The 15,779-nt window shown below is 38.3% G+C and overlaps 1 protein-coding gene across 2 annotated transcripts in view; it reads left to right on the top strand.

The window, feature by feature from the left end:
• The window catches only part of TMTC2 (transmembrane and tetratricopeptide repeat containing 2), a 684,646-nt gene that overhangs the window by 472,380 nt on the left and 196,487 nt on the right, over window positions 1-15,779 (top strand). The gene's annotated exons all lie outside the window — the stretch shown is intronic.

Below are 15,779 nucleotides of genomic sequence, written 5' to 3'. Positions count from 1 at the left end.
TGAAGTTTACCTATAGTTATGAATGTAGTAGCTCAAAAAAGGAACAAATCTTTACAGCAAGGATTACTCCCATCCCATCGGTACATAGGATTGACAGGGATGGGCAACTTAGACATTGGCTACCCAAAATGGGAAGGGGGTGGACCTACAAAGGCAAGAAGTGACTGGCTTACAAGCTTTCAAGAGGGAGCCTAGTTTCAGATGGGGTGGGGGAAGGAAGACTCTATACTGAATGATTTCCAACCTGTTGGGACAGGGCTGATGGAAGGAGATGGGGATAAGACTCTTGCGGTACAATAGTGAATAATTGCTATCAGGACTGACTGTGAGGGTCAGAAATGTAAAGGTAGATGTTTTGTAATAAAACGAGGAGAGTGACTGACTTTGCAGTTCAGAAGCAGAGGTTGCTGGGACCATCAAGTGAGAAGAGTGCAGGACCTACCCAGAGAAGCAGTGACGCCAGAAATGGAGGCAGAGATGATGACATGGACAGATGGAGCGGCTGGGAACACTGGACTCAGGGAGGGAGAGGGGCTGTGTGCTGACGGCCAGAGGGCGGGCAGGCCTGTGGAGTGTACCCTTCGGTTTTTTGATGATGCATCATTGTAATGAAATGAACTATGATAGGATGAATGTAAAACTGATATTCTCTCATGTAAGCCCACATAATTCACAATAAAAACTTAAAAAATAAAAAAAAGAAGAGTTTAAATAAGAAATTTAAGGATCAAAAAGTTAAGTAACAACATTATATGTATAATACTTATTATCTAAATAAAATTGTAGGATACACACTGGACTGCTAACCATAAGGGGAGCAGTTTGAACTATCAGCTGCTCTTGGAAACCCTATACAGGGTCATTTTGAGTCAGAACTGTGAAGGCACAAGGCAACAACAATTCTGTTTATAAAAATACTGATCATTGTTACAAGATAGGAATGACAACACAAAATTGAATATCCTTCTCCCTCATTTAATAACATAGTGACCTATGATCTAGCCATCTGTTTTGCCCTGATAGTCTTGTACTGTAATCTCAGAAGTATATTATGTAAACCATTCATTTCAGAGAGGATTTGTAGAAGTAGTGATGTTGTTGTTGATATGTGTTGTCAAGCTAGTACCTACTCATAGCGACCTTATGATGGTGATGTTGTTGTTGTTGTTATGTGCCATCGAGTCGGTTCCGACCCATAGCGACCCTGTATAGGGTTTCCGAGGGTGTAGATCTTTACGGGAGTAGAAAGCCTCATCTTTCTCCCGCGGAGCACCTGGTAGTTTCGAACCGCTGACCTTAAGGTGATAGTAATAAATATATATTCTTACAGGTATTATGGCATATAAATCATCTCTTGTTCTGTTTTACTGAGTTTGAGGCATGGTAGCCAGATACTTCTAGGAATTATTATAATATTTATATACTTTCCCTAAAAATTAGCTTGATATATAAATGTGAGAGAATGAAGAGTAATAGGATGCATTTTCTTTTGGAAATTATTAAGTTGAATTTATACTGATAGAGGTTATATAAGAAGCAGTGATCTTTCCTCTTCAGTGGAAGTTCATTTTAGAAAGTATTAACTTTAGCTAAATACAATATCATTTATGTAATTTTTAACATGAACTATTATAATTAGTAAAATAACAATACTAAGAAAGATATTTAAAAATATTTCTTTGTAACTGCTATCCCTGGTACAAAAGGACTGTAAAACAAGCACTTTCTACATTTGCCTTGCACCAGCACTTTTGCAAGCAATTTTGCATGTGCTGTCTCAGTGTCTAACTTTATAAGAGGTACTATTGTTATCCCTTTAAAAATAGGGCTCTCTGCCTTGGAAACCTTGTGCAGTGTCGCTATGAGTTAGAACCTACTTGATAACACTAAGCAACATCAACAAGGAACTGAAAAGGAGCATTGATGGGTTAAACATTGGGCTGCTAACCAAAGTTTGTGGTTTGAACTCGTCAACTGCTCTGCAGGAATAAGGTGAAGCAGTCTGCTTCCATGTAGATTGTTGTTATTCTTAAGTGTCGTGGAGTTGGTTCCAACTCATAGTGACCCTGTGTAAGGTTTCCAAGGCTGTAAATCTTCACAGGAGCAGAAAGCCTCATCTTTTTCATATGGAACAGCTAGTAGTTTCGAACTGCTGACCTTGTAGTTCACAGCCCGATTTGTAACCACTATGCTACAGCCTTGGAAACCCTGTGGGGCATTTCTGCTCTGTCCTATAGGGTCACTCAGATTTGGGATTGACTCACTATCAACAGTGTAACAGACAATCGAATTAGCTTGTCCAAGTAGCTCAAGTATTCATCCATGAGGAGATGACCAAACTTAGGTCTGTATGATTCCAAAGCCTATGCTTTCTCTTGTAGACCAGTGCACCTATTTTATATTGTAGCCATGTTTGTTTTGAAATTGAAAACTTAAAAATATAGCACAGGAGCTTTACAGATTATTTATTTTCTCAGTTCTGTGTTTAGGTTTCCCATGATAAAACACCACAAACAGCCAAGTATACAAGCATTCCATGAGAAGCTCATTGGATCAGCATATACTCTTCCATAGACTGCTCTCTGCTTTTAGAGCTGCAGGACAAGAAATGGTGTCAAGTTGATCATGGTGCCCTCCTATGTACCTGTGGATTCCTTTTGTAAGAATAATTTTTATGGTTGGAAGTGTCAATTAATTCTTGAATCCTACAGAAAAACCTGCCAACCCAGGTGTCAATTAAGCTGCAGAATGTGCTGAAGACCATTTTGGGAGGTTGCTGTTTAGTGAGTCCATGATGTGATTTTTCCTATTAAGGTCAAGAGGGTCTTAGACGCTGACAGTGTAATGTAGCCCTGAACCAAACTGCTTTTAAACTATCTAGAAGCAAAGGAGTCCAAACATTTTGTTTTCCATCACCATGTTACCTCAGTATTCAAAATTTCCCATTAGTGGCCCATATTTTTCTGTGGAATCACACATTTTTCTCTTACTGTCAAAAACAGAAAGAATTTTATTTTGTAATGATGCCAAGACACATGTACATGTGCCTTAACTAGCACACTGTACTGCTGAAACTTGGGAAGCACCCAATTTGGTGATATGCTTGTCATATGCACTTATTTGTACAGACTCATTCTGCTGGTAATGTGCCAGTCTCTGACCACTTGCTCTGTGTGTTTGTGTATGTGCGTGTCTGTGTAAGAGAGAGAGAATGAGTTTCTGTTTCCACCTGCATGAAAGGATCCTATAATTTATATGTACTACTGCTAGTCACTTCATACTCTAGAAGTAAACATGAATCAATGTTACTTATTAAACAATGCTGTGCTTTCTTTGTGAATTTCATCAAATTATGATTCACAGAAAGTGGCTCAAAAATCTTTAGCTTGGTAGAAATAGAAATTTGGTCATTGTAGCTGTTAACTGGATTCTGTATAATCAATGTTTTGAGTTGCTTGGTATCAAATGGGTATTTGTACGTATAGATTGCTGTTTGTTATATGCTGTTGTTGTTGCCATCGAGTTGGTTCTGACACATCTTGACCGTGCGTGGGGTTTCTGAGGCTGTAAAGCTTTGCATGAGTGGAAAGATTTGTCTTTCTCCCAAAGAGCCACTGTTGCTGTTAAGTGCTCGAGTCGATTCTAAACCCTGTATAGGGTTTCCAAGGAGCAGCTGCTGAGCTTGAACCACCGACCTTGCAGTTCAAACGACTTTGCAGTCTGACGCATTGGCCCACAGCGCCACACCAGGACTCCACCTCTAACCACAGATTTGTTGGTTCACAGTCCAGTGCGTATCATACAGTCACAGTGCTCCTATAAGTCTCTCTATTTGTACCAAAAAGGAGCTCTGGTTACGAATCGGGCTGCGAACCGCAAGGTCAGCAGTTCGAAACTACCAGCCACTCCGCGGGAGAAAGATGAGGCTTTCTGCTCCTGTAAAGATTTACAACCTCGGAAACCCTGTACAGGGTCGCTATGGGTCGGAACCGATTCGACGGCACTTAACAACAACAACAACAACAATTTGTACCAAAACTAGAAAGCATTGTCTTCATTAGATACACTTTTTATATCATTTTTTTAATCATTTGATTCTTGTTGCTAGAACTTTTAAACCATTGGCACTTGGACTGACTAGTTGGTTGCCTGGATGCCTGTCTGAAATCATCTTTTTTTGAAGTCTTCCGTGACTTACTCGGGCAGAACTCATTCACTGCTCTCTGTTTTCTCTGTGTGTGTGTCTAATTAGAACTCTTTTAATATTGCATTTCAACTGGGAAGGACCTACCTTGGGAGTTCTCATGTTATTATATGATCTTTAAAAAAAGGAGTTATTTCATCTTTTCTTTCTATTATCCTTTGCCTGAGTTAGGTATTCTGTAGGTTATGATAAGAAATGTTTAGATGGATGAGTACATATCTACTCTAAAAAAGCCTGTTTGTCTTTAAGAATCATAATGATTCTTGGTACTGAAATTATGTGACATGTCTATAATGTACAAAAAAAGCCAGATCAGCTGTTTGAATTCCAGTTCAAAATTTTATAAGGCAATTAACCACTCTTTCCCTCATTTTTTAAATCTGTAAAACAGGGATAATAATATCTCAGAGGTTGTTGTTATTGTTAAGTTCTGTGGAGTCAGTTTCAACTCATAGCTATCCTGTTCAGAGTTTCGGAAGCTTTAAATTTTCTTACAGGAGCAGAAAGCCTCATCTTTCTTCTGTGGAGTTGTTGGTGGGCTCGAACCACTGACCTATGGTTCCCAGCCCAGTGCTTATCTTATGGAGCTACCTTGATATTATGAGAATTAAATATGACAGCATACATAAAATGCTTGAAACAATGTTTGTCATATAGTAAGTTACTCTATGGATGTCCTGGAGTAACTAAAGGATAAGCATGTGGCTTGCAAAATCAGTTTGTACTGCAAGGTTGGCAGGTTGAACCCACCAGCCATTCTTTGGAAACCCTATTTAGGATTGCTGTGTATGAGTCAGAACCAACTTGATAGCTCTTAACAAACACTTAACAACAAGCTGCTTCATCATATATTTTATTATTATTATAGTACCTACAATGAGAAAGCAGAATTGCAATGTGCTACAACAGACTACTTGAAAAAAAAAAAAAACTTCCATAAACAGAGAAAATGAATGGAAACTTAATTATGCTGACAAATGGTCATGGACTTGTAGCTATGAAAAGATGTCTTTGCTAAAGTTCTTTTCACTCAGATTGTCTTGGGGAGTGAGAAGCTCACCATGAGACTTCATTGTTAATAGAGTCTAGTGGTTTTATTTTGTGGAACATAGCGGCATTGTAAGATCTATCATCGGACTCATCTAATTCAGGTGAGTACTTATGAAGAAGTAAACAAGAATTGGAGTGACTAGAGAATTTTGTCCAAACCAGGAAAGGAGTCTTATAATCACACTGGGACAGGTTGCATAGGCAGAACAGTTCTGGGCAAACCAGGATTTTGATGGTTACTCTAATCATGATGAAATAATAATAAAAGATTTTATTGCATAGAGGTACCATAAATGCTTTTGATATATATGAAGTCTGTTTTTAATTGTGCCTCTCTAGGATATTCTGGAGTGTGGCATAAAGCACTAAACCTCAAGGTCAGTTTGAATTACAAGGTTGGAGGTTCAAACTCTCTCTGAGTCTGAACTGACTTGATGGCACTTAACAAAAATAACAGGATGTTGTTGTTAAGTGCTGTCAAGTCAATTCCAACCCCTAGTGACCCTGTATAGGGTTTCGGAGGAGCACCGTTATTTGACATCTTTGCCTTGCAATTGCTCTTAGAAGTAGGTAAATGAACCATTCATGCAATTCTTTTCATTAATACATAAAATTAGGTACAGTAGTTTTTAGATTACCTGCATTTTCCAATCTCAGGATCAATTGACTGAACCTGAGGTGGAGGAACAATCTCTATCCTCTATGGTGCCCTGAAAAGCAATAGATGTATAACAAGATGACATGGGTTAAGAATTTACCTTTTTTTTCAATTGATTTTTTTAGTTCCTATGAATTTAATTCTGTTCTTTTAGAATAGAGAATTTTAACTACTAGAGTTCCTGTAAGTCTCAGATTTTAATTCACAACTGAGGAAAATGCAACAGTCTAATTAGTTGCTTTCCTAGACAATGCACACCTTTTTTGATTAAGAATTAGACTAGAACTCAGATTGCTGTTGATGAATCAATATACTTTTCTGTACTCTAGTTGACTTGTCAAAGAAATTTATGTCTAGATAAATTAAATACACTCTCTATGTCCTTTACTGCTGAAGTTTTCTACAAAAAAAAAGTGTAAAATAAGGGAATTATTTACATCTGGCTTCATCCTCTTGTGAGAGCATTTGGAGTTGAGAGCAGGTGGCACTCGGCCAGTGACAAATGGAGGCACTGCGATTGCCTTCCCATCATCTGCTACCTTTTATGGTGTCCAGGGATTTCTTGTTCTCCTTTGTGACCCAGCTGCAAAACAGCTGTTGTTTGGGCTCCTTCCTTTCCACTCTCACAAAGCAGCTCTCCTAGCCATCATCACATGGTTCAGACTTTTGCAGCTCGGTGAGCTCAGGCCAGCCCTTTTGGGGTCATTCAGCATAGCTGCTTCCCATACTATTGTTAAACAATTTGAGGTGGAATGATCAAGTGAATGGCCATGGAGTTAGTTATGACAAACAAGAATCACTCAGTGCATTAACAACGCAACAGAATGGTTCTAGCTGTTGCTATTAGCAAACTAGTATTCAAGGGGCTTTCCAAATGCAGTAATTTCCTAAGCAGATAACACATTGATTGCTTATCCTTGTAAAGTTTCCTACTGGAAACCATTTTCCATGAACTTTTGGTGCCATGAACTTTTTTATGCACCATAGAATGCTAATAAAATGTATCCTTAAGATTTTTCTTACTGTAGAGAATTGTTGACTGCAAATGGTATTAGGGATATAATTCTGTAACTCTCTCGGATCTCAAGATTTAATTCTAGTTATCCACTAGAAACTATGCCCTTCACCATTTAGGTATCACTACTTTCCAAGGAGAGAATGCATTTTAAGAGTTTGTTTACTTTTACAAGGTATTTGTCAATCTTCATTCATTTTTGACCTTCTGTGGCACCATAGGATAAACACTCAGCCTCAAGGTCGGTTTGAACCACAAGGTCGGCAGTTGAAACTCACCAGCCACTCCTCAGAAACCCTACTCAGGGTCATTATGATCCAGAACCTATGCAACAGCACAGTAACAACAACAACATGCCTATAAGAAAGAGTTCCTGGGTGAAGCAAAGTTATAAGCTGACAACTAGTCAGAAGATTGGTATTTAGAAGCCACCCAGAGTTGCCTCAGAAGACAGGTCTAGAGATCAGTTTCTGAAATATATCAACCTTGAAAACTCTATGGACCACAGTTCTACTGTGACACAATTGGGATTGGCCTGAGTTGGAATTGAGGGCTACTGACAACAACTATGCATCTGTCTCTTAGCTAAGTAATGATTAATTAAGTAAATAATTTTAGTGACGACGTTTACAATGAGAGGAGGAAATGAAAAATGGAAAGTGGGTTATTAATGTTAAGTGTTAGAGCATATGGTAGGAGCCCTGATGACACGATGGAGATATACTGACTTGTTAACTGAAAGGTTGGGATTTCGAATCCATGTAGTGACACTGTGGGAGAAAGATCTCATGATGTACTTCCGTAAAAATTACAGCCAAGAAAGCCCTCTGGGGAAATTCTACTCTGTTCACGTTGAGTTGATATGAGTTGAAATCATCTTGACAACACCCAACAATAGGACGAAAGCAGGTAGGATTCGGTTGTTGGAGAACCCTGGAGGAAATGACTCAGTATGGAGACTTAAAGGAAAGTTTAATTTGGCCAAGACTCTTGGTGTGGTGCTACAGGATAAGCACTAGACTGTGAACCACAAGGTCAGCAGTTAAAATCCACCAGCTTGCTGCTCCTTGGAAACCCTATACAGAGTGGCTATGAGTCAGAATTGACTCCACAGTACTTAACAACAACAACATAGTTGGAAAGTTACCTAAGACTTCTAAAAATATATTTTAAAAATATCATCTATTAGCATATTGTGTGGTGTTGTGAGTTAATGCTCCAGACTGCAAAGCCGTTTGAACTGTGAGGTCGGCTGTTCAAGCTCACCAGCTTCTCCTTGGAAAACCTATACAGGGTCGCTATGGGTCAGAATTGACTGGGCAGCACTTAACAACAACAAATTCGCATATTGGTTACGAGCCGGGCTGCTAACCTCAAGGTCAGCAGTTCGAAACTACCAGTAGAAGTTCTGTGAGAGAAAGAGGAAACATTCCGCTCCTGTCAAGATTTATAGCCTCAGAAACCTTATACACAGTGTCTATGATTCAGAATCGACTCCACAGCACCCAGTCATCACCGCCTCAATTTTCAACTAAATTCAGAAGAACATTAGGCGTTAATTTTTTTTTTTACCTAATCACAATTTATATTTTAATTTTTTATATTTCTTTTCAAAACCCTCGTTGAGTCTCAGCCTTTCTTGCCCTCTCCCCTTATAGCGAGGCATGTTGACAGCAATTTTTCCAAACCCAGTCCTTCTCACAGCTTTAGGATCTATTATTTCCTGTAAACACACCTTACTGAGGTCATCAGTGATCTGTGTCACTTGATCTGGTGGGTATTTTCAGAGTCTGACACAATGAACTACTGCTGTTTTCTTGTTTTTTGCTCATGACTCAGCTTGATAAATAACCTGCATCCTGACATCTCAGATGTCTCAAAGGTACCTCAGTCTCTACACTTACCCATACTGAGCTCATGCTTTGACTGCCTGAGCCTGGTTTTCTTCCAATATTCCATATTTCAGTAAACACTGTAGTTATCACCTACCTCTCAGCTTCACAATCCAGGAACTAGGAGTCATCCTTGTTACCTCTGTGTTCTTCATCCCACCTTCTCCTTGTCCTGTTCACCATGAAATTCTGTCTGCTTACCTAGTTTTCTCTCATGTTGGTCCACTAATCTTTACCACTATCACTGTTGTACTCTTACTTAAGCCTGGACGGATTTGTCTGTACCATTTCTGTTCCCATCACAGCCTGCTACCACTTTGTTTTCCAGGTAATCTTTACAAACACCAAATACTGACACACATCCATAATATGAACTTCAAGCCAGATATGCCCTGCTCTTCCTATCAGATCACATGACTCACCTCACTCATTTTCTGGCTCCACTCACTCTGTTATTCTTCTGTTTTTGTGTTTGTCCTCCTATTACAGAGACTTCTATTTAGGATATTTTTGCCTCCTCTTCATCTAGTTAATCTTATCATGTTTCAGATTTTTAATTCAGGCATCAATACCGTAGGAAACCTTCCTTGAGTACTCCTGCTAGATCAAACCATCTGTTACACATCAAGCACATTCATAAAAGTTTCAGTTTTGTAAGTGTCAGGAAGGCAAGGAGGATTGATTTGATTTGATTTTGGTCATGATTTTTGCCCTGGTGCTGATGCAAGTCACCTGGGTACCTCTCTTTGTTTCTTAGTGCTGCTAAACAGAAATACCATAAACTGGTGACTTTAACTTGAGCAGAAAAGTATTTTCTCAGAGTTTAGGGGACTACAAGTCCAAATTCAGGGCACTGGTCCTAGAGCAAAGCTTTCTCGCTATTAACTGTGTGGGAAGACCATTGTCTCTTTTCAGCTTGTATTCCTCTATTCCTTGGTAATCCTCATGTGGTGTAGCATCTGCCTTCCCCCATCTATGCTTTCCTATTTCCGTACTGGATTGGCTCTGTTATCGTTCAAAAGTGATTGACTTAAAATACATCCTACACTGCTATGGCCTTATTAGCATAGTAAAGAAATCCATGTTCCCAAATAGGATAACATTCATATGTATAGGGATTAGGATATACTTCACATAATTTTAGAGGACACAATTCAATCCCTAACAGTACTCAGTGAATATTTATTGAATTAAGGGAATCAATGAATACATTGCTAAAGCTTGATTGTTTTTATTATAAAAAAGTGATTTTTTTTTTAGTTTGGTTAGTGAGTCAGTAAAGATAAAGGACTATGTATTTTTAAAGTCTAAGAATGGCCAATTTAGTGTGTAAATATATAAATATTTAAAGTAAATTCCTAGGATATATTTACATGTAAGGTAATTGTAAAAAATTTAATTTATACCAAAAGTTCTACTTTTTCTCAACATCAATCAATCAGGCATTTTAATAAAATACCTAAATGTCATTCTCATTAACTAAAACATGGAAAGATAAAGAGTTTGATGACATGTTAGTTTTAACTTAGCTTGAACTTACTAAATAAATGTAATGAATTTGACTAAGTAATTTGCCCACATGGAGCTTAGATGTGATCATATCTGATCAAATTAATTATTTCCACTGAAATGTTATTATAATATGTGTGGATGATCTCTTTAACCCTGAAGGGAAAATAATGTGATTGAACAAGTGTAGTAAGCAAATGAAAACTTGTAATGTAACAGGAAATCTGAGTAATACAAACACCTTCAATTAGGTAATTTTGTATAAGTTTGTAACTTTGTGTTTATAATTATACTCCAACATTTTTACTAATAATTCAAAGCTATGTAAAAGCAACAAAGTTAAGTTTCAATAGCGTTTTCCTTATTACCAAACATTTAAATAAATATTAATGAGATAGGAGCCCCTGTAGAATAGTGGGTTAAGTATTAGGCTTCTATCTGAAAGGTCAGCAGTTCAAACCCACTATCCACTCAGTGGGAGAAAAATGAGAAAATCTGTTTCTATAAAGATTGACAGTCTCAGAAACCAAATGGAGCAATTCTACTTTCATGTCGGGGCATTATGAGTAAGTGGTTGAAATAATGTAAGGCAAATTTCTTAAAATTTGCAGTGGTAACTTGTAATAGGTCTATATGTTTACCTGAGGAAGTAAAAGAGCTTAACAGAAAATTTCAAAGAGTAGCTCTAGAAGACAAGTTCAGGTATTATAATGAAATGTGCAAAGACCTGGAGTTAATAAGCCATATGGGATAAACACGATCAACATGCCTCAAGCTGAAAGAACTGAAGAAACAAGTTCAAGCCTCGACTTGCAATACTGAAGGATTTATCAGCAAAAATATTGAATGATGCAGAAAGCATCAAAAGAAGATGGAAGGAATATACACAGGTTACCCCCAAAAAAATGTTTGATGCTCAACAATTTCAACAGATAGTATATGATCAAGAGTCAGTGGTACTGAAGGAAGAAGGCTGAGATACACTGAAGGCATTTGCAAATCATAAGACTCATGAATTTATGAAATACAAATAGAAATCTTTCAACAAACTGATGTAGCACTAGAGGCATTCACTCATCTTTGCCAAGAAATTTGGATGACAGCTGCCTGGCCAACTGATTGGACAAAATCCATATTTGTGCCATTCCAGAAAACAGATATCAGACAATATCATTAATATCACATACAATGAAATTTTTCCTCAAGGTATTTAAAAAATACCAGTACATTGACAGGGAACTGCCACAGGCTATGTCAGATTCAGAAGGGACCTGGAACCAGGGATCTCATTGCTGACGTCAGATGGATCTTGGCTGAAAGCAGAGAATACCAAAAAGATAATTTACCTGTGCTTATTGACTATATGAAAAGGCTTTCATTTTTGTGGGTCATAATAAGCTATTGACAACCTTGTGAAGAATTTGTATTCCCGGAACCCTTAATTGTTCTGATGAGGAACCTGTAAACACACCAAGATGCAGTCATTTGCACAGAACAAGGAGACACTGAGTGGTTTAAAATCAGGAAAGGTGTACATCAGGGTTGTACTATTTCTCCATATTTATTCAATCTGTATGTTGAGTATATACTCTGAAAAGATGGATTATATGAAGAAAAATGTGGCATCAAAATTGGAGACTCATTAACAACGTGCAATATGCAGATGATATGACCTTGTTTGCTGCAAGTAAAGAGGATTTAAAATACTTACTGATGAAGATCAAAGACCTCTGCCTTCAGTATGGGTTATACCTCATTGTAAAGAAAATAAAACTCCTCAGCACTGGACTGATTAATAAAATCATAATGAATGGAGAACAGACTGAAGTTGTCAAAGATAATTTTGCTTGGATACACTATCAACGCTCATGAAAGAAGCAGTCAAAACATCAAATGATGTATTATTGCATTAGGCAGATCTACTGCACAAGATGTCTTTAACATGTTCAAGAGAAAAATGTTAGTTTAAGAAAATTTGAAGACAACTATCTGTCCAACTGATTAGAAGAGATCCTTATTTATGCCCAATCCAAAGAGAGGTGACCCAACAGAATGCGGAAATCATAGGACAATATCTTTGATATCCCATGCGAGTAAAGTTTTACTAAAAGTAATACAGAAATGGCTGCAAGCACACATTGAAAGAGAACTTCAAGAGGTTCAAGCCAGATCCAGAAGAGGACTTAGAGTGAGGGATATCATTGCTGATGTCCGATGGATTGCCTGAAAGCAGAGAATACCAGAAAGATGTTTAACTGTGCTTTATTGACTACACAAAGGCTTTCGATTGTGTGGATCATGACAAGCTATGGACAACATTCTGAAGTATGAGTATTCCTGAACACTTAATTGTGATCATAAGGAATCTGTACATGGACCAAGAGGCAGATGTTTGAACAGAACATGGGAAAGGTGTGCAACAGGGTTGTTATATTCTTTTACCATACTTATTCAACCTGTATGCTGAGTAAATAATCCAAGAAACTGGATTATATGAAGAAAACTGTGGCATCAGGATTGGAGAAAGACTCATTAACAACCTGCGATATGCAGATGATACAGCCTTGCTTGCAGAGTCAAGACTACTTAACATATTTACTGATGAAGATCAAAGAGCACAGCCTTCGGTGTGGATTCAATCTCAATGTAAACAAAACAAAAATCCTCACCACTGAACCAATAAACAATATTCTTATCAATGGAGAAAAGATAAAAGTTGTCAAAGACTTCATTCTTCTTGGATCAACCATCAACATTCGTGGAAGAAGCAGTCAGGGATTCAAATGACGTATTGCATTAGGCAAATCTGCTGCACAAGACTTTTTTAAAGTGTTGAAGAGCAAAGATGTCAGCTTGAGGACTAAGGTGCGCCTGTCCCAAGCCATGGTATTTTCAATAACCTCATATCCATGCTAAAGCTGGACAGTGAATGAGGAAGACCATAGAAGAATTGATGCCTTTGAGTTATGGTGTTGGAGGAGAATATTGAAAGTGCCATGGGCTGCCAAAAGAACCAACAGATCTGTATTGTAAGAAGTCCAGCCAGAGTGTTTCTTGTAGGACAGGGTGGCCAAAGTTTGTGTCTCCTATTTCTGAAACATTGTCAGAAGGGATCAGTTGCTGGAGAAGGATACTGTGTTTGGTAAGGTGGAGGGTCAGAGAAAAAGAGGAAGACCCCCAGTGAGGTGGATTGGCAAAGTGGCAGCATCAGTGTGCTCAAGCGCGGCAACAATTATGAGGTTGTCCCAGGATCGGGCAATTGTTTCATTCTGTTGTGTGTCTAGGGTCGCTGTGAATAGGTACTGACTGGATGGCACCTAACAATAACAAGAACAAAGATGCGCCTAACCCAAGCCATGGTAGTTTTAAGCCTCATATGCATGTGCAAGTTGGATAATGAATAAAGAAGTCCACGGAAGTACTGATACACTTGTGTTACAGTGTTGGAGAGGAATATTAAAAGTACTGTGGACTGGCAGAACAAATAAATTTGTGTTGTAAGAAGTACATCCAGATTGCTCCTTAGAACCCAGAATGGTGAGACTTCATCTTTCATAAATTGGAAATATTATCAGGAGGGCTAGTCCTTGGAGAAGTATGTCATGCTTGGTAAAGTGGAGGGTCAGCGAAAAAGAGGAAGGCTCCCCAATCAGATGGATTGGCACAGTGGCATCAGCATTGGACTCAAGCGTAACAGCCATTAGGAGCTGGCACAGGACTTTGCAGTGTTCCGTTCTTAGTTTCATTTTGAGTCCGTTTTCAGCAAACTTTTAAAGTGGTATTTCAAAAAGCAGAAGTATGATTACATTGTACCTGTGTTTAAAATTTAAGTTCATGGTGTTTCCTTTGTTGTTGTGTGTCATTGAGTTGATTCAGACTCATTGTTATTGTTGTTGTATGCTGCTGAGTTGATTCTGTCTCATTGTGGCCCTTTGTGACTGAGCAGAACTGTCTCATAGTCTTTTCTAAGCTAGAATCTTCACAGAAAAAAATTACTAGATCCTTTTTTCCTTACATGGCTTTTAGACTTAAACTTCACACTACACATTAACCATTGCACCACCAGAACTCCTTTGTTCCTTCCTATTTATAAAAAGGAAGACTGTAGAAGAATTGATGCATTTGAGTTATGGTGTTGGAGGAGAATATTGAAACTACCATGGACTGCTAAAAGAACAAATAGATCTGTGTTGGATGAAGTACAGCCAGAGTGCTCCTTGGACACCAGGATGATCAGGCTTAATCTCTCATACTTCGGGCATATTGTCTGGAAGAACCAGTCACTAGAGAAGGATATCATGTTTGATAAGGTAGAGGGTCAGAGGAAAACCTCCAGCAAGATGGATTAGCAAAGTGGAAGCATCAGTGGCCTCAAGTATAGCAACCATTGTGAGGTTGGCCCAGGACTAGGCTGTGTTTCGTTCTGTTGTACATAGGGTCACTATGAGTCAGTACCAACTTGATGACACCTTACAACAATTTATTTAAAAAATGAAACTATTAACAATGGCTTAGAAGTCTCTCTGTGATATGTGTTTCGTCCAGGCTCTCACTCTTTTAAGTTTCCATTTTTTCTCTGTGAGATGTGTTCATCCCAACCATACTGACTTCTCTGATTGGCCATAACAATCCAGATGTACCAGGTGTTTTCAAAGCTGATCACTGTCTATATTTAGGTCATTGTTCAGATATCACCAAAGGTTTTTCATGACCATTTATCTAGTATACTAGCCCTTTGTGTATTGTTCTGTTCCTCATTCTGCATTTGTTTTTTTCCACCAAAGCACTGAATGTCTAGATGAAAGTTATGGGTTTGTGTTTTTACCACTTCTCGAATGTGAGTTCTATCGTTTGCTTTGAATACCAAGATTTGGAATACATCCTGGCTCGCTACAGAAGCTTAATCCATTGCTGAAGTTTTCTCAGTAAACTCAGTGTACCTTCCTGTGTCTTCTCAAGTTGCAGTTTTACCACTAATACAGTTTTTGTTTAGTTTCTAAACAGTATACTCCAGATAGGGTCCTGATGTGGTGCTGTAGGATAAGCATAAGGTTGATGGTTCAAATCTACCAGCTGTTCCTCAGAAATGCTATGGAGGGTCACCATGAGTTTTAACTCACTCAAAGTTAAAAAACAATAACAGACTCCATATGTGCACTGCTCACCCCATTTTTCTGGAGATGCTTACAGTAATGGAGATTCTTATGGATGAACCTTCTCATCCACCTTTGAAACTCTAGCAGTAAAATGAGCCTGTGATACAGGTCATATGCTTCTCCTCTTATAGATTTTCTTTTTCTTTTTTTAAGTTTTATTGTGAATTATGTGACAGTTTACATGGGAGAACATTAGTTTTACACTCATTTTATCGTATATTGTTTCATTGTCATGGTTATAATCCCCTCTACGCATCACCAGTCAACAAAAGGGTGCATCCTATAAGCCTGCCCC

Source organism: Chrysochloris asiatica, unplaced genomic scaffold (genome assembly GCF_000296735.1).
Source record: "Chrysochloris asiatica unplaced genomic scaffold, ChrAsi1.0 scaffold00175, whole genome shotgun sequence".
Lineage (NCBI taxonomy): Eukaryota > Metazoa > Chordata > Mammalia > Afrosoricida > Chrysochloridae > Chrysochloris > Chrysochloris asiatica.
Note: the sequence above shows the minus strand (reverse complement) of the source record. Positions and strands in the feature narration are given on the sequence as shown.